Source organism: Pongo abelii, chromosome 10 (assembly GCF_028885655.2).
Source record: "Pongo abelii isolate AG06213 chromosome 10, NHGRI_mPonAbe1-v2.0_pri, whole genome shotgun sequence".
NCBI lineage: Eukaryota > Metazoa > Chordata > Mammalia > Primates > Hominidae > Pongo > Pongo abelii.
The window spans coordinates 97,003,763-97,026,224 of record NC_071995.2 but is presented as its reverse complement, the minus strand read 5'-3'; the positions used below and the strand labels follow the sequence as shown (position 1 = coordinate 97,026,224).

The window sequence follows — 22,462 nt, the reverse complement described above, 5'->3', positions numbered from 1 at the left end:
TGTGTGAGAATACATCAGTCAAGACCCATTTGGAGGAAAGGTTTAGAAACCCAACTTATTATTTTTTAGGGGTTGTTGCAAGTTTTGTTTTTCTTCCAACTTTTAAGTTCAGGGGTACATGTGCAGGATGTGCACACTTGTTACACAGGTAAATGTCTGCCATGGTAGTTTGCTGCACAGATCATCACATCACCTAGGTATTAAGCCCCAGCATCCATTAGCTATTCTTCCTGATGCTCTCCCTCCTCCCAACCCCACCCTCTAGAAACCCAGCTTAAACCAACTTAGGCAAAAAAAAGGGGACTTACTAGAAGGCTCACACTGAGAAGGATGAGTGGCAGGTGGTATCAAGGTCATTGGAACAGGTGATTTGAGTGCTGCTAGGTCTTCTTTTCTCAGTCTCTCAATTCTGTTTCTCTCTCTGTGTTGTTAACTTCTTTCTCTTAGAAAAGCTTTCTTTACGTAGCAAGAAGTGTGGCCATTAGCAATTCCTGAGTCTCACCATCTCTTGGCCTCACCAACAGAGAATAAATAAATCTTTGTTCAGCTTCAGTTACAAAAATCCTAGGGAATGACAAAGATTGATTGGCTTTAGATAGGAGTCCATCCGGCTGGGCGTGGTGGCTCATGCCTGTAATCCCAGCACTTTGGGAGGCCGAGGTGTGTGGATCACCTGAGGTCAGGAGTTCTAGACCAGCCTGGCCAACATGGTAAAACCCCGTCTCTACTACAAATACAAAAATTAACCGGGCATGGTGGCAGGCGCCTGTAATCCCAGCTACTCAGGGTGCTGAGGCAGGAGAATCACTTGAACCCGGGAGGCAGAGGTTGCAGTGAGCCGAAATCATGCCATTGCACTCCAGCCTAGGGGACAAGAGCGAGACTTCATCTCAAAAAAAAAAAAAAAAAAAAAGATATGAGTCTATCCCTACATCAATGAAGTGTACCTAGAGAAGTAGAATAGTGTAAAACCATATGCCATACTGAAGCTGTATGATGATTTAATGACAAACCAAAATGATTGACATCAAGTACTTTAGGTTAATAGTCCTGTACTAGTTATCTGTTGCTGAATAATTAATTACCTCCAAACTTAGTGGCTTAAAACAACAATAAATATTTGTGATTTCACATAGTCTCTGTGGTTCGAAATTTAGGACTGACTTAGCTGGGTGGGTCTGTCTCAGGGTCTTTCATGAGATTGCAATCAAGGTGTTGGCTGGGGCTGCAGTCATCTGAAGGCTTGACCAGGGCTGGTGGATCCAGTTCTAAGATGGCACACAAGAGTGAGCTCACTCAGTTCCTCCCTATGTGGGTCTCTCCACAGGCACCTTAAGTGTCCTCATGACATGGTGGCTGCCTTCTCTCAGGGTGAACAAGCCAAGAGAGTGCAAGGCGAAAGCCACAACATCTTTAATGGCCTAGCCTTAAAAATCACACTGTCTCATTTCTGCAATATTCTTTTCATTACACAGGTCAGCCCTCTTAAATGTGGGAGGGGTCACACAAGGATATGAATCCTAGGCTGTGAGAATCACTGGGGGTCATCTTGGAGGCTGACTACCACATTCCCCAAAACTCATTCTGTAGAATTGGGATGTTAAAAAGTTTTTATATGAAGAAGGTCTTTGCAGTCAGTCAGTATTAGAAAGGATATGTTAAAGCAAGTTAAATAGATTTCTTTCTCTCAGTCATTCTATACAGTTTTTAGTACTCTGACTCTCACTTTGAATTTTTCTTTCTTTCTTTTTTTTTTTTTTTTGACAGAGTCTCACTTTGTCACCCAGGCTGGAGTGCAGTGGCATGATTTTGGCTCACTGCAACCTCCTCCTCCCAGGTTCAAGGGATCCTCCTGCCTCAGCCACCCGAGTAGCTGGAATTACAGGTGCATGCCGCCACGCCTGGCTAATTTTTGTACTTTTAGTAGAGATGGGATTTCATGGGGGTTTCACCATGTTGGCCAAGCTGGTCTCGAACTCCTGACCTCAAGCGATCTGCCTGCCTCGGCCTCCCAAAGTGCTGGTATTACAGGTGTGAGCTACCGCACCCGGCCTCACTTTGAATTTCTGAAAGAGGGATAGAATAAATAACCGTAGCACAGCTTCCTTCTTTTTTTCTTTTTTCTTTTTAGAGATGGAGTCTCTCTCTGTCATCCATCTGGAGTGCAGTGGCACGATCTTGGCTCACTGCAACCTCTGCCTCCCGGGTTCAAACAATTCTCATGCCTCAGCCTCCCAAGTAGCTGGGACTACAGGTGTGCACCACCTCGTCTTGCTAATTTTTGTATTTTTGGTAGAGACAGGGGTTTCTCCATTTTGGCCAGGTTGGTCTTAAACTCCTGGCCTCAAGCAATCCACCTGCCTCGGCCTCCCAAAGTGCTGAGATTACAGGTGTGAGCCACTGCGCCCAGCCAGCACAGCTTCTTTCTCATTCTCCAGCTTTTCCCCCAGTGGGCCTTTCTCCCCTCCACCATCTCTCTTTCCTTGCCTCTAGAAGCATATCAGACTGCTGTCTGTCTCCTGTTAAAAATATAAGCTTCTGGCAAGGTGTGTTGTCTCACACCTATAATGCCAGCACTTTAGAAGGCAGAGGTGGGAGGATTACTTGAGTCCAGGAGTTTTAGACCAGCCTGGGCCACATAGTGAGACCCCTGTCTCTACAAACAAAATAAAAAAATTAGCTGGGCATGGTGGTGGATACTCATAGTCCCAGCTTCTCAGGAGACTGAGGTGGGAGGATTACTTGTGCCCAGAAGGTTGAAGCTGCAGTGAGTCATGATCATGCCACCTCTCTCCAGCCTGAGTGACAGGATGAGACCCTGTTTAAAAAAAAAAAAAAAAAGGCCAGGCGCGGTGGCTCATGCCTGTAATTCCAGCACTTTGGGAGGCCAAGGTGGATGGATCACCTAAGGTCAGGAGTTCAAGACCAGCCTGACCAACATGGAGAAACCCCGTCTCTACTAAAAATACAAAATTAGCCAGGTGTGGTGGCGCATGCCTGTAATCCCAGCTACTCGGGAGGCTGAGTCAGGAGAATCACTTGAACCCGGGAGGTGGAGGTTGCAGTGAGCCGAGATTGCACCATTGCACTCCAGCCTGGGTAACAAGAGTGAAACTCCATCTCCAAAAAACAAAACAAAACAAAACAAAGAAAAAGAAAAATAAGCTTCTGATAAAGCAATACAGTTTCATCTGGAGTTGGTCATTCTTGACCCTCCAAAGCCTTCTTGTCCATTTGGTCAGTGCACATCATAAAAACCTAGGAGTGATTAAAAAGGATAGGAACACATTGTCACATGAAGGTGGGTAGTCAGTCTGAGGAAGTTCTGCAAGAGAAATTTTACAAAGCTCTCTATATTGGCCATGGTGTTGGGTGATATTGAGTCATAAAGTAACGAATACTATTTGAAGGCCAATAATCATTCACACGTGAAAGTTTAGGCTGCCTCTTTAAGATATGTTTGTGTGGGGGAAACAAGGTACAGGTTAGTAACATCTTGTACTTTGGGTTTTTGCCAACAAATACGAGACCTTCCAGTTTTAGGACTTACCCCATCTCCTCTCATCAGTGTGACTGTTGTTACTTCTTTTGTGTAGGTTATTTGTCATGACAACAACTCAGTTTATTTAAAGTGTTTTATCATATTTCTGTGAGCTGGTTATACCATCTTGAATTATTTAATTCAGAGTAAACACTGAGGTGGTGTGTATGTGAAAGAGTCTACACCATATGTGTTTATGGAAATGTGCTTATTGAGATGTCGTTTCCAAGCACAGCATCTGCTCTTGTGCATCTTTTATATTATTTTGCATGGAGCCTATACAATGATTGATCTCCACCATCTGATGGTTTTCCTTTTAAGACAGTTTCCCTTCTTATGTTCTTGATAAATGATAATGTTTAATATTTGGGAAGAAAAAAAGTATCCAAATTAAAAATAAGAATGATCAATAAAAATGTCTTCTGAGTTCTTTAATTTCCATTATGCAGTGCATGCTTTTTAGAAAGAGCTGAAGTCTGTGCATTTAGAAGAGTAAGGTGTTCTGAATATTATCTCAAATGGAAAAGCCCAAGTTTACTCAATCTGTGATTCACACAGAGGTCTAGGTCTCATAAAGACTGCTGAAAATAAAATCCTCCTCTTCATCCTTTTTCTATGGACTGAACATTTGGGCATTGGGTTCCTATAAATATACTCTGAGTTCCTGTTTACAGTGTTCCTAGGCATCCTGCCTTGCTGCACAAGATGGAGTTTTACAATGTCCAGTGTTACCTAATGGCTTCTTTAAATTGCAAATTCACCTTACCATCCTTGGTTGTCTCTATGGAGAGAAAACTTAATAAATCCCCAAATACAACCCCACAGAGACCTGTACATGCACATGTACTGAACTCAGAAAACAATGAGTCATGCAATCAACTAGTGTTCATCTATCTTCTTAAAATAGCACTTGAAGTAATTTATTATTAATAAGATTTTCTGCTGGGCACAATGGCTCACACCTGTAATCCCAACACTTTGGGAGGCTGAGGCAGGAGAATCGCTTGAACCTGGGAGGTAGTGGTTGCAGTGAGCCAAGACTGAGCCACTGCACTCCAGCCTGCGTGACAGAGTGAAACTCCATCTCAAAAAACAAAACAAAACAAAACAACATTTTCTGAGTTTTCAAAATCAGAGAATTGAGCCTATCTAGGGGATCAACTTCTTGATTTACCAAAAATATGTTGGTTCAACTGCAGTAAAGGAACTGCAACCATCTTAACTGTAAAATCTGCTGCTTTTAAAACTGGGGAGGGACTCAAGCACCTTGAAATGTCATGTTCACTAACATCTCTCTAGTGTGGTTTGCAAACTACCGGCAAGACGCAAGATGATTTTAGGTGGTGCATGGATAAGCTTTTAAATGATTTAATCATCATTTACTTATACTGGGTTGAATAATCTCCCTCTCAAAATTTATGTCTAACCCGAACCTCAGAATGTGACCTTATTTGGAAATAGGGCCTTTGCAGATGTTATTAAACAAGGATCTTGATCTCTGGTATCTTTATAAAAGAAATAAGAGGAATATTTGGACACAAAGACCCACAGGGAGAAAAAGGTCATGTGACTATGGAGATAGAGATTGGAACGATGCCTATAAGCCGAGAACACCAAGAAGCCAGGAAAAAGGCATCAGACAGTTTTTTCCTGAGAACCTCCAGAAGATCAACACCTTGATTTTGGACTTCTGGTCCCCTGAACTGTAAGAGAATACATTTCTGTTGTTTTAAGCCACTTGGTTTGTAATGATTTGTTATGGTAGCCATAGGAATCTAATGCATTTATTTATTTATTTATTTATTTATTTTTGAGACATGATCTCACTCTGTCACCCAGGCTGGAGTGCAGTGGCAGGATCACGGCTCACTGCAGTTTCAACCTTCCAGGCTCAAGAAATCCTCCCACCTCAGTCTCTCAAGTAGCTGGGACTACAGGCATGAACCACCATGCCCAGCTAATTAAAACAATTTTTTTTTTTTTTTTTTTTTTGTAGAGACGGGGGTCTCTCTATGTTGCCCAGGCTGGTCTCAAACTGTTGGGCTCAAGCGATCCTCCTGCCTTAAGCGATCCTCCTGCCTTGGTATCCCAAATTGCTGGGATTACAGGCGTGAGCTATTGTGCCTGGCCGTTTAAAAATATATTACACAAAATAAACATGATGGTGTTATAAAACCTGTGATTTCTGAGCTGTTGGCGTTTAGACTAATAGTCCCTAAATTTATTTAGGCAGCAAAAAGTGCATTGATTAAAAAAATTAAGTAAGTAATTTCATAGGAGGTAGGGAGATATTGCAGAAATGCTGTGGGTGGTTCATGGATGGATAAGCAGTTTGGGAAAACATTGCTGTTTGCAGCCTGTGGCTCCTTCAACCTGTAGTGGCATGGTGGGAGATCTAGGTCAACAGCTATCTGCATTCCTAATAACTCTGTGACTTTGGATAAAATATGAATAATGGCCTTGAGAAGCCCCATCTTCCTCAGCAGTAAAATGGGAACAGTAATAAATATCTCATAGGACTTATGTGGGGATTGAATTCCTTTTCCTTCAGCCTTGAAATATCAAAAGCTTAGTTATCTGAACCAACTCTGCTGAGTGTGGGGGTGGGGGTGGGCTCCTGGCAGCTGGGTTGATGTACAAAAGAACATTTTGTAATCATTGGCCTCAAATGTGGGTTGCCAGTGATAAATATATAGGGCTGAGCAATATGGGAAGTGAATTGCGGTAAAGTGGTAGGAACTGATGCAAAGAACCTCTGATGAATCACAGCTGAAGTCAACTTTCTATTATTTCTGGGTCTTATGCATTTAATGAGTTACAATGTCCTTCATTTCTCCCTCTTCAATATGATCATGTCACAGTTCATAAAAGTGAGGGAAAGAACTCTAGATGCAATCTGACTTCTATCTTAGATGTAGGGAAAACCTTTGTAAATTCAACGTTAATTTCTAGAAACACTCTAGGATGGTTTACTACGCAGATGATATGTGAGCACTTAAAAGAGAATACTTTTTGATCATCAGGAGTTGCATGGATTTTCTGGGATTCAGAACTACTTTGACCAGTCTAAGCACTTGGCTGAAACCAGCAAGGTGAAATGGAGGGGGAATAATAGAGCTAAAATCTACTGTTTCCTAGCAAATGGGTAGGCACTGTGTTAGATGTTATCTCATTTAATCAGCGCTGAAACTCCTGAGTGTAGATATTGCTATTAAAATGCTTTTTTTTTTTTTTTTTTTTGAGATGGAGTCTGGCTCTGTCACCCAGGCTGGAGGGCAGTGGCAGAATCTTGGCTCACTGCAACCTCCGCCTCCTGGGTTCAAGCAATTCTCCTGTCTCAGCCTCCTGAGTAGCTGGGATTACAGGCACCTGCCACCATGCCCGGCTAATTTTTGTATTTTTAGTAGAGATGGGATTTCACCATGTTGGCCAAGCTGGTCTTGAACTCCTGACCTCAGGCCACCCACCTCAGCCTCCCAAAGTGCTGGAATTACAGGCATGAGCCACTGCACCCGGCCGATATTACTATTAAAATTCTTATTTTACAGATGGGGAAACTGACTTGATGAAGTTAAGTGACTTGTCCCAGATTTTGTAAATAGAGATTAAATAGTTCATTCAAGATCATCGAACAAGGCAGTCTGTCCCTAGAGCTGGCACTCTTTTCTCTCTCTCTCTGTCTCTCTTTTTTTGAGAAAAGGACTTGCTCTGTTACCCAGACTGGAGTGCAGTGGCATGATCATGACTCACTATATCCTCGACCTCTCAGGCTCAAGCAGATCCTCCCACCTCAGCCTCCCAAGTAGCTGGGAGCTGGGACTACAGGTGCACGCCACCACACCTGGCAAATTTTTAAATTTTTTGTAGAGATAGAGTCTCTGTATGCTGCCCAGGCTGCCCTCGAACCCCTGGGCTCAAGTGGTGCTCCTGCCTCGGCCTCCCAAAGTTCTGGGATTACAGGTGTGAGCCACTGCACCCAGACTGGAGCTTTTTTTTTTTTTTTTTTGAGATGGAATCTCGCTCTGTCCCCCAGGCTGGAGTGCAGTAGTGCGATCTTAGCTCACTGAAACCTCCGCCTCCTGGGTTCAAGCAATTCTTCCTGCCTTGGCCTCCCTAGTAGCTGGGATTACAGGCATGCGCCACCATGCCTGGCTAATTTTTGTATTTTTTAGTAGAGACGGGGTTTTGCCGTGTTGGTCAGGCTGGTCTTGAACTCCTGACTTCAGGTAATCCACCCACCTGGGCCTCCCAAAGCGCTGGGATTACAGGCGTGAGCCACCAAGCCTGGCTGAGCTTTTGTTCTTAACCTCTGTATTGTGCTATGTGAAAGCTTAAAAAATGTAGAGACTGGGAGCAGTGGCTCATGCCTGTAATCCCAGAACTTGGAGAGGCCAAGGCAGATGGATTGCTTGAGCCCAGGAGTTTGAGACTGGCCTGGGCAACATGGCAAAACCCTATCTCTACCAAAAAAAACCTCTCAAAACCAGAAAACACAACAAAAATTAGCCAAGTATGGTGGTATGCTCCTGTGGTCCTAGCTACTCAGAGGCTGTGGTGGGAGGATCGCTTGAGTCTGGGAGGTTGAAAGACTCTGTCAAAAAAAAAAAAAAAAAAAAGTAGAAACACAGGAAGGGGAAGAGGGTTCCTAAATGGTACAAGAGAAAGAACTTGGTCTTTGTCGTCAGGCAGGTCTTACTACAACTTTGGTTGGCTCTGCCATTTAGCAGTTAGTTGACCTCAGGCAAACTACTTAAACTCTACAAACCTCAGATTTCTCATCTGTAAAGTGGATGCAGTAATATATACCCCATAGAATTCCTGGGAGGATTAAGTATGATGAAATATATTCATACAATGAGGATTCATGGGATATGACCAGCATTGTACCAAGTATTTCATTTTATTTTTGAGACAAGGTCTTGCTCTGTCACCCAGGCTGGAGTGCAGTGGCCTGAACTTGGGTCACTGCAGCCTCGACCTCTTGAACTCAAGCAATCCTCCCACCTCAGCCTCCCGAGTAGCTGAGACTACAGGCATGTGCCACCATGCCCAGCTAAGTTTTTGGATTTTTTTTGTAAAGATGGGGTCTTGCTTATTGCCCCAACTGGTCCCAAACTCCTGGGCTCAAGCGATCCTCACACCTTGGCCTCACAAAGTACTGGGATTACAGGTATGAGCCACCACACCCAGCCCTGTACAGAGTTTTTTTTTTTTTTTTTTTGAGATGGAGTCTCGCTCTGTCGCCCAGGCTGGAGTGCAGTGGCACAATCTCCGCTCACTGCAAGCTGCGCCTCCCGGGTTCACGCCATTCTCCTGCCTCAGCCTCCCGAGTAGCTGGGACTACAGGCGCCCACCACCACGCCTGGCTAATTTTTTGTATTTTTAGTAGAGATGGGGTTTCACTGTGTTAGCCAGGATTGTCTCTATCTCCTGACCTTGTGATCCGCCTGCCTTGGCCTCCCAAAGTGCTGGGATTACAGGCATGAGCCACCGTGCCCAGCCATGTACAAAGTATTTTAATTGAGGCAATTTACTTAATCTTTACAACAATGCTTTGAGGCAGGTATGCTCATCATTCCTATTTTACAGATGAGAAAACTAAGGCTTAGAGAGATTAAGTGACTTGCCCACAGTTACACAGTCAGCACATGGCAGAGCAGGAATTCAAACTCAGGAAGTATTAATCCACAGTATAAGCTCTCATCTGCTTTTACTGTGTTACCTTCCTATGTGAAAAAGACTTGGAAGTTGAATTATATACAAGCTTGATAGGATTCTACAAGTATAGCAGCTTGCAAAAAGCCCTAAATTCAGATTTAGGGTACATTTATACAAAAATGGCATCCAGTGCATATATTCTGTGCTGTTTTGATTGCATCTGCAGTATTGTGTTCAAATTTGGATGATACCTTTTATTTTTTATTTTTTTCTGAGACGGAGTTTCACTCTGGTTGCCCAGGCTGGAGTGCAATGGCACAATCTCGGCTCACTGCAACCTCCGCATCCTGGGTTCAAGCGATTCTACTGCCTCAGCCTCCCTAGTAGTGGGATTACAGGTGCCCACCACCACACCCGGCTAATTTTTTGTATTTTTAGCAGAGACGAGGTTTCACCATGTTGGCCAGGCTGATCTCAAACTCTTGACCTCAGGTGATCCACCTGCCTTGGCCTCCCAAAGTACTGGGATTACAGGCGTGAGCCACCGCGCCCAACCCGGATGATACCTTTTAACACAGATACTAAGAAATGGAAATAACTACGATGATGACAGAGGCTGGAAATAGTCGCAAGAGAGAAACAGCTGAAAATGTTTTGGTTTGATGAAGGCATGCAAGGGGTCAGAGAGTTAGATGTCTTTGGGAAAGCCTGTCCAGATAGGTTGACAGTACCCTGAGTCCTCTTTGTTCTCAGTCTTGCAGGTGCAAGGATTTCTATCCAAACTTATAAGAGACTGTTGCATATACCAGAATGCCAATTAATTAACTTAAAATTAGGAACATAAGCACCAAACAGATTTTATACATGTATTTGTTGATCAGAGCATCTTGTTTTTCTAGGAGTTTTATCTTCTGTCAGCAAATATACATAAAAACTGTGGGCCGGGCATGGTGGCTCACGCCTGTAATCCCAGCACTTTGGGAGGCCAAGGTAGGTGAATCGCCAGAGGTCAGGAGTTCGAGACCAGCCTGGCCAACATGGTGAAACCCCGTCTCTACTAAAAATACAAAAATTAGCTGGATGTGGTGGCAGATGCCTATAATCCCAGCTACTCAGGAGGCTGAGTCAGGAGAACCGCTTGAAGCCGGGAGGTGGGCAAAGGTTGCAGTGAGCCGAGATCATGCCACTGTGCTCCTTGCTGGGCAACAGGGTGAGACTCCATCTCAAAAAAGAAAACAAAACCAAACCCAAAAACTGTGGTAGGCTAAAAGTTGTTAGCTTGCATGTAGGGTAAAACTGCAGACTCGTCTCAATTTCTGATTTAAAGTCATGGTCAAAAATTGATATCTCATATTTCATTCACTGATTTTATTAACTTGATTTATATCTCATTTTATTAATTTGTTTTATTCATATGCACATTTTATATGTGGTTTTGAACATTTGTATCTTGTCAAATCTGCAATGTAAACAAATATAAACAAATCTGCAAATTGTTTATATGCTTTACCCATTTTTTAACTGGGTTATTTTTAATTCAATAGTAGATTTCTACTGGGTTGTGTCTTATTGATCAATACGTTCTTTTTTTCTTTGAGACAGAGTCTCGCTCTGTTGCCCAGGCTGGAGTGCAGTGGCGCAATCTTAGCTCACTGCAGCCTCTGCTTCCCAGGTTCAAGCAATTCTCCTGCCTCAGCCTCCCGAGTAGCTGGGACTACAGGTGCGTGCCGCTACACCCAGCTAATTTTTTTGTATTTTTAGTAGAGACAGGGTTTTGCCATGTTGGCCAGGTGGTCTCGAACTCCTGACCTCAGGTGATCTGTCTGCCTCAGCCTCCCAAAGTGCTGGGATTACAGGCGTGAGCCATGCGCCCAGCCTGATCAATAGGTTCTTTATATAAACATATATGTAAAATATTCAGCTAAATTTAGATAATTCAGATAAAATGTTATATATATAATATGTATAAATAATAAAATAGGCCGGGAGCAGTGGCTCACACCTGTAATCCCAGCACTTTGGGAGGCCAAGGCAGGTGGATCACCAGAGGTCAGGAGTTCAAGACCAGCCTGGCCAACATGGTGAAACCCCGACTCTACTTAAAATACAAAAATTAGCTGGGCGTGGTGGCAAGTACCTGTAATCCCAGCTACTTGGGAGGCTGAAGCAAGAGAATTACTTGAACCCAGGAGGCGGAGGTTGCAGTGAGGCGAGATGGCGCCATTGCACTCTAGCCTGGGCAACAAGAGCAAAACTCCATCTCCATAACCAAAATTAAAAAACAAAATAAAGTGAGGTATAAAATTTTGTTATACCAGTTGCAAATATTTTATGTAATAATTCAGTTACTTCTCGACTTTATGTACCTTCTGTCATACATGAATGCATTTGCCTCTCTGTTTTGTTAAGATAGCTTTCTCCCTCCAAGGTTTTAAATATATTTTCTCACATTTTTTCTGTTATTCTTTTTTTTTTTTTTTTTTTTTTTTTTGAGACACAGTTTCGCTCTTTTTGCCCAGGCTGGAGTGCAATGGTGCCATCTTGGCTCACTGCAACCTCCGCTTCTAGGGTTCAAGCGATTCTCCTGCTTCAGCCTCCCGAGTAGCTAGGATTACAGGCGCCCGTCACCACGCCCGGCTAAATTTTTTTTTTTTTTTTTTTTGTATTTTCAGTGGAGACGGGGGTTTCCTCATGTTGGCCAGGCTGGTCTTGATATCCTCACCTCAGGTGATCCATCCGCCTCACTCTCCCAAAGTGCTAGGATTACAGGCGTGAACCACTGCTCCCGGCCTTGGTTATTCTTCTAAAAACTACATTTTAAATACAACTGGAGGCGCTGCTCTGGGCCCAGCCCCGGCCCGGCGCGAGTAGGAAGAGGAGCTGCGGTGGCCATGGCCACTCGCGCAGGTCGGCGGTGCTGCTGGTCCCCGGGCAGAGGAGGCGTGGGCGGCTCCGGGACCATGGAGCCTGGTGACGCGGCGCGCCCTGGCCCGGGTCGGGTGGCCCGGGTCGGGTTGCCCAGGCGCCGCCGCGGCGGCTGCTGCTGCTGCTGCGGCTGCTGCTGGGTAGGGGACTTCGAGTCACGGCCTCGGCCTCGGCCTCCTCCTCTGGGGCGGCGGTCGAGAACAGCAGCGCCATGGAGGAGCTCGTCACTGAGAAGGAGGCGGAGAAGAGCCACCGGCCAGACAGTGTGAGCCTGCTCACCTTCATCCTGCTGCTCACGCTCACCATCCTTACCATATGGCTCCTCAAGTACTGCCGGGTGCACTTTCTGCATGAGACCGGGCTGGCCATGATCTGTGGGCTCATCGTTGGGGTGATCCTGAGGTATGGTACCCGTGGCACCAGGGGCCGTGACAGATCACTCAACTGCACTCAAGGAGATCGGGCCTTCAGCACTTTAGTAGTGGATGTCAGCGGTAAATTCTTCGAATACACTCTGAAAGGAGAAATCAGCCCTGGCAAGATCAACAGCGTAGAGCAGAATGACATGCTACGGAAGGTAACATTCGACCCAGAGGTATTTTTCAACATTCTTCTGCCTCCAGTTATTTTCCATGCTGGATACAGCTTAAAGAGACACTTTTTCAGAAATCTTGGGTCACGCCTTCTTGGGCACTGCTGTTTCGTGCTTCCGTATTGGAAATCTCAGGTATGGTATGGTGAAGCTCATGAAGATTATGGGACAGCTCTCAGATAAATTTTACTACACACATTGTCTCTTTTTTGGAGCAATCATCTCTGCCACTGACCCAGTGACTGTGCTGGCGATTTTAATGAATTGCATGCAGACATGGATCTTTATGTACTTCTGTTTGGAGAGAGCATCCTAAATGACGTTGTTGCGTTGTACTTTCCTCATCTATTGTTGCCTACCAGCCAGCAAGACTGAACTTCAACTCACGCCTTTGATGCTGCTGCCTTTTTAAAGTCAGCTGGCATTTTTCTAGGTATATTTAGCGGCCGTTTTACCACGGGAGCTGTGACTGCTTTAGTGACCAAGTTTACCAAACTGGACTACTTCCCCCTGCTGGAGACGGCGCTCTTCTTCCTCATGTCCTGGAGCACGTTTCTCTTGGCAGAAGCCTGCGGATTTACAGGCGTTGTAGCTGTACTTTTCTGTGGAATCACACAAGCTCATTACACCTACAACAATCTGTCGGTGGAATCAAGAAGTCGAAGCAAGCAGCTCTTTGAGGCAGAGAACTTCATCTTCTCCTGCATGGTCCTGGTGCTATTTACCTTCCAGAAGCACGTTTTCAGCCCTGTTTTCATCATTGGAGCTTTTGTTGCTGTCTTCCTGGGCAGAGCCACCCATATCTACCCGCTCCTCTTCTTCCTCAGCTTGGGCAGAAGGCATAAGATTGGCTGGAATTTTCAACACACGATGATGTTTTCAGGCCTCAGGGGAGCAATGGCATTTGCTTTGGCCATCTGTGACACAGCATCCTATGCTCGCCAGGTGATGTTCACCACCACGCCTTTCATCGTGTTCTTCACCATCTGGATCATTGGAGGAGGCACGACACCCATGTTGTCATGGCTTAATATCAGAGTTAGCATCAAGGAGCCCTCCAAAGAGGACCGCAACGAACACCACTGGCAGTACTTCAGAGTTGGTGTTGACCCCGATCAAGATCCACCACCCAACAATGACAGCTTTCAAGTCTTACAAGGGGACAGCCCAGATTCTGCCAGAGGAAATCGGACAAAACAGGAGAGCACATGGATATTCAGGCTGTGGTACAGCTTTGATCACAATTACCTGAAGCCCATCCTCACACACAGCGGCTCCCCGCTAACCACCACTCTCCTGCCTGGTGTAGACACAGCGGCTCCTTGCCAACCACCACTCTCCCGCCTGGTGTAGCTTGCTAGCTCGATGTCTGACCAGTCCCCAGGTGTACGATAACCAAGAGCCACTGAGAGAGGGAAACTCTGATTTTATTCTGACTGAAAGCGACCTCACATTGACCTACGGGGACAGCACAGTGACTGCAAATGGCTTCTCAGGTTCCCACACTGCCTCCACGAGTCTGGAGGGCTGCTGGAGAATGAAGAGCAGCTCAGAGGAAATGCTGGAGCGGGACTTGGGAATGGGAAACCAGAAGGTTTCGAGCCAGGGTACCCGCCTAGTGTTTCCTCTGGAAGATAATGTTTGACTTTCCCTGCAAACCCTGGCACGATGGGGTAGGCTCCCAATGGGGTGAGGATGGCTTCAATCCCTAGTGTTGCTTGCGGTGGGGCAGTGACTAGATTGAACTAACTCTTCTATTTTATTGGGGTCTGAAGTTATTGTAACACTTAAAATTTAACTCACGATGCAGATGGTGAGGCAAAAGTGTCTCTAAATTCAGACAAACGTAGACCTATTTCTACTTTTTTTCACATAGTAGTGCGCTGTTTCAGAGTTAAACAAACAAAAAAATAGCATACTTTAATGGTCTCTTAATTCATTCACCTGCAGTGTCTGAACAAGGGAGGACAGGTGCTGAGTGGGGGGCTTCCTTTTACGAGAGGCTGCATCTCAGTACACAGTGGTGCAAGTCAAGCTGACCATAGAAATATCAAGTTAGGGGAGAACAGGCTGGAAGAAAGATTGAGAAGGAAGGCAATTGAGATCGGACCTCCAAGGATTATGGGAAGCTGTTGTTAAATGGAACAGAAAACATGAAAGAATAATATGAGTGGAGGCTCTGGCAATGAAGGCTGTGTGACTGCAACCTCATATCAGGATTCCTGACTTTTATGCTACCTGTGTTTCTTCTAGACTGAAGATTTGAAAATACATCCATGAACATTTCAACACGGAACGAAGAATTATAGTTCATTCTCTGGAGATGTCCATAAAGAAGTAGTTATGATATGTTTAAAACCAGACCGGGTGTGGGGGCTTACGCCTGTAATCCCAGCACTTTGGGAGGCCGAGGCGGGCGCATCATCTGAGGTCAGGAGTTCGAGACCAGCCTGGCCAACATGGTGAAACCCCGTCTCTACTAAAAAATACAAATGTTAGCCAGGCGTGGTGGCAGGCACCTTAATCCCAGCTACTTGGGAGGCAGAGGCAGGAGAATCGTTTGAACCCGGGAGGCTGAGGTTGCAGTGAGCCGAGATAAAGCCACTGCACTCAAACCTGGGGGACAAGAGTGAGACTTCTCTCAAAAAAAAAAAAAAAATATATATAAAATAAAAAAACCAAGGGCAAATAGTGTTACACTGTTATTTTTTAGTTAATCTGAAGAAAGGAGGTATTTAGAAACTGATGATGGTATCACTGCAAAAAGCATTAAACTTTTGAGGGCTACGATATGAGCTGACAGCCTAGGAAATAATCAGTAAGACTGAGGTATCTACTGTGGGTTTAGAAATAACACCAAATTTTGTAGGATGCTATTATCTGGGGAAGAGAAGGCAGCAAGAAACCTACAAGGCAACAGGCTAGAAATCAGAGGGAAAGAAATCTCTATGCAAAAAATTAACTGCAAAGGAATACACGATGGTAGTCTCAAGACCGGGCAGAATTCTGAACTTTGAGCTGATGAATGCATGAGATTTCAGTGGCCCCATGAGGAATCAGAGGGAAGTCAATGAAATGTTAAGTATTTTCAACCCACTAGAAGGTCCTGTCTTCTATAAGTTTAAGAATCTAAGTATCTTTATGCCATTGAGTGCGGTGCAGAGAAGGGTCATTTTCCCTTTATCTGGGGAGGCTGCTGCACCAGCCTACCATGTGGGTGTGATTTGAAAGTTAGGTTTTCAGTTTGGGTTCTTTCTGGATGAGCTGTTCTGTCCGCCCACACCTGTAGTGCTGAAATACTGAAAGATCTCTCCGGAAAAGTTTGAGTTTCTCCCCATGTTTCTGTGCTTCAGCAATAGCATTTTTTTGGCAACCCAATTTCTAAAAAATGCTTTCAATAATGTGGGCATTTTCTTATTATGGCAGAAAAAATAGTGTTCCAGTCTAGTCTACCCATAATGAAATCAGCCATTTAATCTTCTCAATTTGCATGTTTAATGGTTAATTTTTAAATAAGACATTGCTTCACACCTATTTTTTTTTTTTTTTTTTTTTGAGATGGAGTCTTGCTCTTTCGCCCGGGCTGGAGTGCAGTGGTGCGACCTTGGCTCGCTGCAATCTCTGCACCCCCAGGTTCATGCAGTTCTCCTGCCTCAGCCTCCCTAGTAGCTGGGATTGCAGGCACCCACCACCACACCCGGGTAATTTTGTATTTTTAGTAGAGATGGGGTTTTGCCATGTTGGCCAGGCTGGTCTCGAACTCCTGACCTCAGGTGATCCACCCGCCTTGGCCTCCCGAAGTGCTAGGATTACAGGCATGAGCCACCACGCCCGGCCTGCGTCATAACTTTGTGTTTGAATTGATAATTTGTGCAAATCAGGAAAATATATATTTAGTTAAGTTGAGCCATATGAATTTGCTGATATTCAACCATTTTGTAAAAACAGGAATGGCAATTTCATATGGTTCAATAAAATAAAATTGAGGCCAGGCACAGTGGCTTATACCCATAATCCCAACACTTTGGGAGGCTGAAGCAGGAGGATCGCTTGAGCTCAGGAGTTTGAGACCAGACTGAGCAACATGGCAGAACTCTGTCTCTACAAAAATACAAAAATGAGACAAGCATGGTGGCACATACCTTTAGTTCAGTTCTAGGTGATTGGGAGGCTGAGGTAGGAGGATTGCTTGAGCCCAAGAGGCAGAGGTTGCAACGAGCCAAGATCATGCCACTGGAAACCAGTCTGGGCAACAGAGTGAGAACCTGTCTCAAACAAACAAACAAACAAACAAACAAACAAACTGGAATTTATTTGTATGTATGGTATGAGAAAGGGATTTTTTTGTTTGCTTGTTTGTTTTTTTATTTTTTTTTGAGATGGAGTCTTACTCTGTTGCCCAGGCTGGAGTGCAGTGGCGCCATCTTGGCTCACTGCAACCTCTGCCTCCTTTCCTTTGTTCAAGCGATTCTCTTGTCTCAGCCTCCTGAGTAGCTGGGATTACAGGCACCGGCCACCACGCCCAGCTATTTTTTGTATTTTTAGTAGAGACAGGGTTTCACCATGTTGGCCAGGCTGGTCTCAAACTCCTGACCTCAGGCGTTCTGCCCCCCTTGGCCTCCCAAAGTGCTGGGATCACAGGCATGAGCCACTGGGCCCAGTCTGAGAAAGGGATTTAATTTGCTTTTTTTCTTCCAAATGGATAGCTCCTTGTCCCAACACTATTAGTCTGTCATTTCCCAAGTGATTTTAAATGTCTCCTTTAACATATACCAAGATTACACACACACACACAAATGGACACATATATATGTGTGTGTATATATATATTTTTCTGGACTTTTAAATTCCATTCTATTGATCTATTGGTCTATTTTTCACAGTACTATTTCAATTATTGTGACTTTACAACATAGTTGACATCTGGTAAAGTTCTTTCTCTAATGAATCTTAACTTTTTTTGGCACAACTCATAGATGATCTTTAAAATTAACTTGCCAATTCTATAAAATATGCTGTTGGAATTTTGATAAAATTATATTACATTTATTATTTAATTTGGGGGCATAATATCTGTATACTATTGAGTCTTTTCATCTAGAAATATCTTTTATGGCCTTCATTAAAATTATATGGTTATCCTTAACAATTTTCTTTTCTTTTTTTTTTGAGACAGGGTCTCACTCTGTCACCCAGGCTGGAGTGGAGTGGCACAATTTCTGCTCACTCAACTTCCTAGGCCCAGGTGAGCCTCCCACTTCAGCCTCCCAAGTAGCTGGGACTACAGGTGTGTGCCACCACACCTGGCTGATTTTTTGTAGAGACTGGGTTTCGCTACGTTGCCCAGGCTGTTCTTGAACTCCTGGACTCAGGTGATCCGCCCATGTCAGCCTCCCAAAGTGCTAGGGTTACAGGCATGAGCTACCATGCCTGGCAACAGCTTTCATATTTTTAAGTTTTTTTTCCTAGGTAACCCAAGGTCTACTGAAATTGCATATAGCCTTCTTTTTTATTACATATTTAAATAGATTTTTTTCTGATTTTAGAAAAGCTGTAGATTTTTATATGCTAATCTTGTTTCCTTTCTGAAAGTTTTCATTAGCCCATATAGATTTATGTAATTCACTGGATTTTCCAGGTATAAATCTACCTTGCCAATATTCATACTTATTTCTTTTTTTTCTGGTATTTTTACATTGCCTGGTAACTCTAGGAAAATGTCTACTATTGATGATAAAAGTAGGCATCATTATGTGTTGTTTCTGAGTTCTATGGAGATGTGGTCTAATGTTTTGTTCTTCAGAATAATGCTTGGAGATTGGCAAAATATTGATTATTGTTGAAGATGAGTGACACGTCCATAGCGGCCATTAATCTATTTTCTCTATGCTTGTGTATATTTGAAAATTTCCGTAATAAAAGAGTTAAATTCTACAAGGAGTCAAATTTAAAAAAAGAACAAGACTTGTTTTAGGTTTTTGTTAGAAACCCCTTTTGAGGCCAGTGTGGTGGCTCACACATGTAATCCCAGCACTTTGGGAGGCTGAGGCGGGCAGATCACCTGAAGTCAGGAGTTTGAGACCAGCCTGGCCAACATAGTGAAACCTTGTCTCTAATAAAAATACAAAAATTAGCTGGGCGTGGTAGTGGGCATCTGTAATCCCAGCTACTTAGGAGGCTGAGGCAGGAGAATTGCTTGCATCCGGAAGGTGGAGGTTGCAGTGAGCTGAAATCACACCATTGCACTCCAGCCTGGGTGACAGAGTGAGAATCTATCTAAAAAAAAAAAAAGAAAAGAAAAAGAAAATATCTTTTCCTAGTTTATTGTAAATTATTTTATTAGAAGTGGATGGAGAATTAATTGTGTCATCAGAAAAAATATCTTTTAAAAGAAAAGGTATCACAGGAGCCATCCAACTCAGAAAAGCAAGGAAAATAAATATGAGACTTTCAATATTAAAAATGACCAAATATTTAGATTTGCTTCTCTCTCTTCCTTTTCATTAACTGACAGCTTACAATTAGAGGAGAGGTGACTCTAGGGCCTAGCATATTGCTGAAAACACAGAAGGGAATAAATAAATTATGGATCGTCGGAGGTTTTTATTGGGGAGAGAGCTGTAGGTAATTGTTGCACCACACAGATGTTCCCTCCAGGACTGAAGGACTTACCTCTCCAGCTGCTGGGATTATAGCTGGCTGACACTCTCCAGCAGCTGGCAGTTTCCAGGAACTGCCTGAGGCTGAAGAGAACCACCTTACTCAAAGTTCTACCCTCCTCCTAGGGGCAGCTGCATCCAATGACTGGCCTATGTGGAGGTATAAATCCATCTTGCCAATATTCATACTTATTTACATAATTTACAATATTCATACTTAAAGATTCTGTGCCCTTACCCAACTCAGGATAGGCTAAAAGAACTAGCCCAGCTTGGCCGGGTGCGCTGGCTCACGCCTGTAATCCCAGCACTTTGGGAGGCTGAGGCGGGCAGATCATGAGGTCAGGAGATCGAGACCATCCTGGCTAACACAGTGAAAACCCGTCTCTACTAAAAAATACAAAAAAATTAGCAGGGCATGGTGGCGGGCACCTGTAGTCCCAGCTACTTGGGAGGCTGAGGCAGGAGAATGGCATGAATCCGGGAGGCGGAGCTTTTGGTGAGCCGAGATCGCGCCACTGCACTCCAGTCTGGGCGACAGAGTGAGACGCCGTCTCAAGAAAAAAAAAAAAGAACTAGCTCAGCTTCAGAGTGCCCTGTGGGGTGGCTGAGGCCTTGAGGCCTTAGTGTTTCCAGATAAAATAAATACAGGATGCTCAGTTACATTTGAATTTCAGGTAAATAATTTTCTTGGTATTTATAGGTTCTAAATATTGCATGGGACATTTATTATTATTATTTTTGCTGTTTATCTAACATTCTTTTTTTTTTTTTTTTTTTTTTTAGACGGAGTCTCGCTTTGTCTCCAGGCTGAAGTGCAGTGGCACTATTTCAGCTCACTGCAACCTCTGCCTCCTGGGCTCAAGTGATTCTCATGCATCAGCCTCCTGAGTTGCTGGGATTACAGGCACGCGCCACCACACCCAGCTAATTTTTGTATTTTTAGTAGAGACAGGGTTTCACCATGTTGGCCAGGATGGTCTTGATCTCCTGACCTTGTGATCTGCCCGCCTCAGCCTCCCAAAGTGCTGGGATTACAGGCATGAGCCACTGCGCCTGGTCTTTTTTTTTTTTTTTTTGAGACAAGTTCTCACCCTGTCACTGAGGCTGGAGTGCAGTGGCACAATCACAGCTCACTGCAGCCTTGACCTCCCAGGGCTCAAGTGATCCTCCCACCTCAGCCTCCTGTGAAGCTGGGACTACAGGTTCATGCCACCATGCCTGGCTAATTTTTTGTAGAGATGGAGTTTTATCATGTTGCCCAGGCTGGTCTGAAACTCCTGCACTCAAGTTATCTGCTCACCTTGGCCTCCCAAAGTGCTGGGATTATAGGCATGAGCCACTTTTCCCTGCCTTACAGATTTAAGTGAGCGTCCTGTATATTTATTTGCTAAATCTGGCAGTCCTGTGAGGCTTTCTTGTGTTTGCATTGCAGCCTACCCTCTTCCTCTGTGCTATGGGCTGAATTGTGTCCTCCCAAATTTCATTGATGAAAGTCCTAACCCCCAGTGTGATGGTATTAGGAAGTGGGGGTCTTTGAGGAGGTAATTAGGTTTAGATGGAGTTGTGAGTATGGGCCCCTAATGAGGGGATTAGTGTCTTTATAAAAAGAGAAGGAGAGAGTAATATTCTTTTCTTTCTTTTTTTTTTTTTTGAGATGGAGTCTCACTCTGTTGCCCAGGCTGGAGTGCAATGGTGCCATCTCAGCTCACTGCAGCCTCTGCCTCCTGGATTCAAATGATTTTCCCACTCAGCCTCCTAAGTAGCTGGGATTATAGGCATGAGCCACCATGCCTGGTTTATTTTTGTATTTTAGGTAGAGACAGTGTTTCACTGTGTTAGCCACGCTGGCCTCAAACTCCTGATCTCAGGTGATCCGTCCACCTTTGCTTCCCAAAGTGCTGGGATCACAGGTGTGAGCCACTGTTCCTGGCCTGAGAGCGATATTCTTTCCCTGCCATGTGAGGATCTAGTGAGAAGCTGGCGGCTGCAATCCAGGAAGGGGACCCTCATCAGGAACTGATTAGGTTAGAACCTTGATCATGGACTTCCCAGCCTCTAGAACTGTGAGAAATAAATGTTTGCTGTTTAAGCCACTATGGTTCTTTGTTATGACAACTTGAGTGAGCAGACTAAGACACTGTAATCCTGCTTCCTTCCATTATCCCACAGGTGTTGATTCTGAGAGCAATTCCCAACCAACTTCCTTTACGTGAAAATATGAAACCAGGGAAAGCAGTCTCCCATTAACCACTGAGTCGTATAGGATAAAAGCAGCTCTGTTCATATGATCAATGCAAATCATCATGGATAAACCTGGTGCAAAACAGGCTCAGGCCTTCACAAAGATGGATTCTGTTTCCTTTGCCTCTTTTCTCTTCCCACCCTCTAAGTGAAGAGTTTCTTCAGGATTTATGCTTGTCTTTCTTCTTGTGATATATGTGATCTGCTTTGTCATATATCTGGCCCTTACTTAATACTTTGTGGACATGACCTTCAAATCAACATTTTGCCTTGACTCTCTCCTGAGCTCCAGTTCTGTGTTTCCAGCAGTCTTTTCTTCTATACCTTGATTTTCTGAAAGTACCCCACATACTGTATGTCCTTGCCTTACACTTCTGCTTGACTGTGAACAAATTTTCATTCAAGTTGCCAAGCAATGAGGGGGTATGTTGTGAAATGAATGTGCCTGGGAACCTGGTGAAAGTGGACATCAAGCCTTTAAGAGCAGGAACTGGGGAATGGAGCAGGACCCAAATGGCCTCTATTTTAAATTCTAGAAGTACCTGTTTCTTGAGTGCTTACTATGTGCCAGGTAAGGAGGGAATCCCAAAGCACCTTGTTATGGGACCTCAGTTCTACTCTAGTGCTGTGCTGTTGGTGAGACTCACTTTCTGCATGTCTGCTTCCTCATGTCTTAGCTGCTAGCTTAGGTCTTCCCTCTCTCTCACAGCTTCTGCATCTTCATTTTACTTATGCTTATGGTTCTTAAGTTCACGACCCTTTTTTTTTTTTTTTTTTTGGAGATGGAGTCTCAGTCTGTCACCCAGGCTGGAGTGCAGTGGTATGATCTTGGCTGACTACAAC

The 22,462-nt window shown here is 44.2% G+C and overlaps 1 long non-coding RNA gene and 1 pseudogene across 4 annotated transcripts in view; both read left to right on the top strand.

The window, feature by feature from the left end:
• LOC103892113 (uncharacterized) overlaps positions 1-22,462 on the top strand; it is a 148,698-nt gene that overhangs the window by 35,939 nt on the left and 90,297 nt on the right. The gene's annotated exons all lie outside the window — the stretch shown is intronic.
• LOC100457625 (sodium/hydrogen exchanger 7-like) lies at positions 11,826-14,512 on the top strand (annotated as a pseudogene).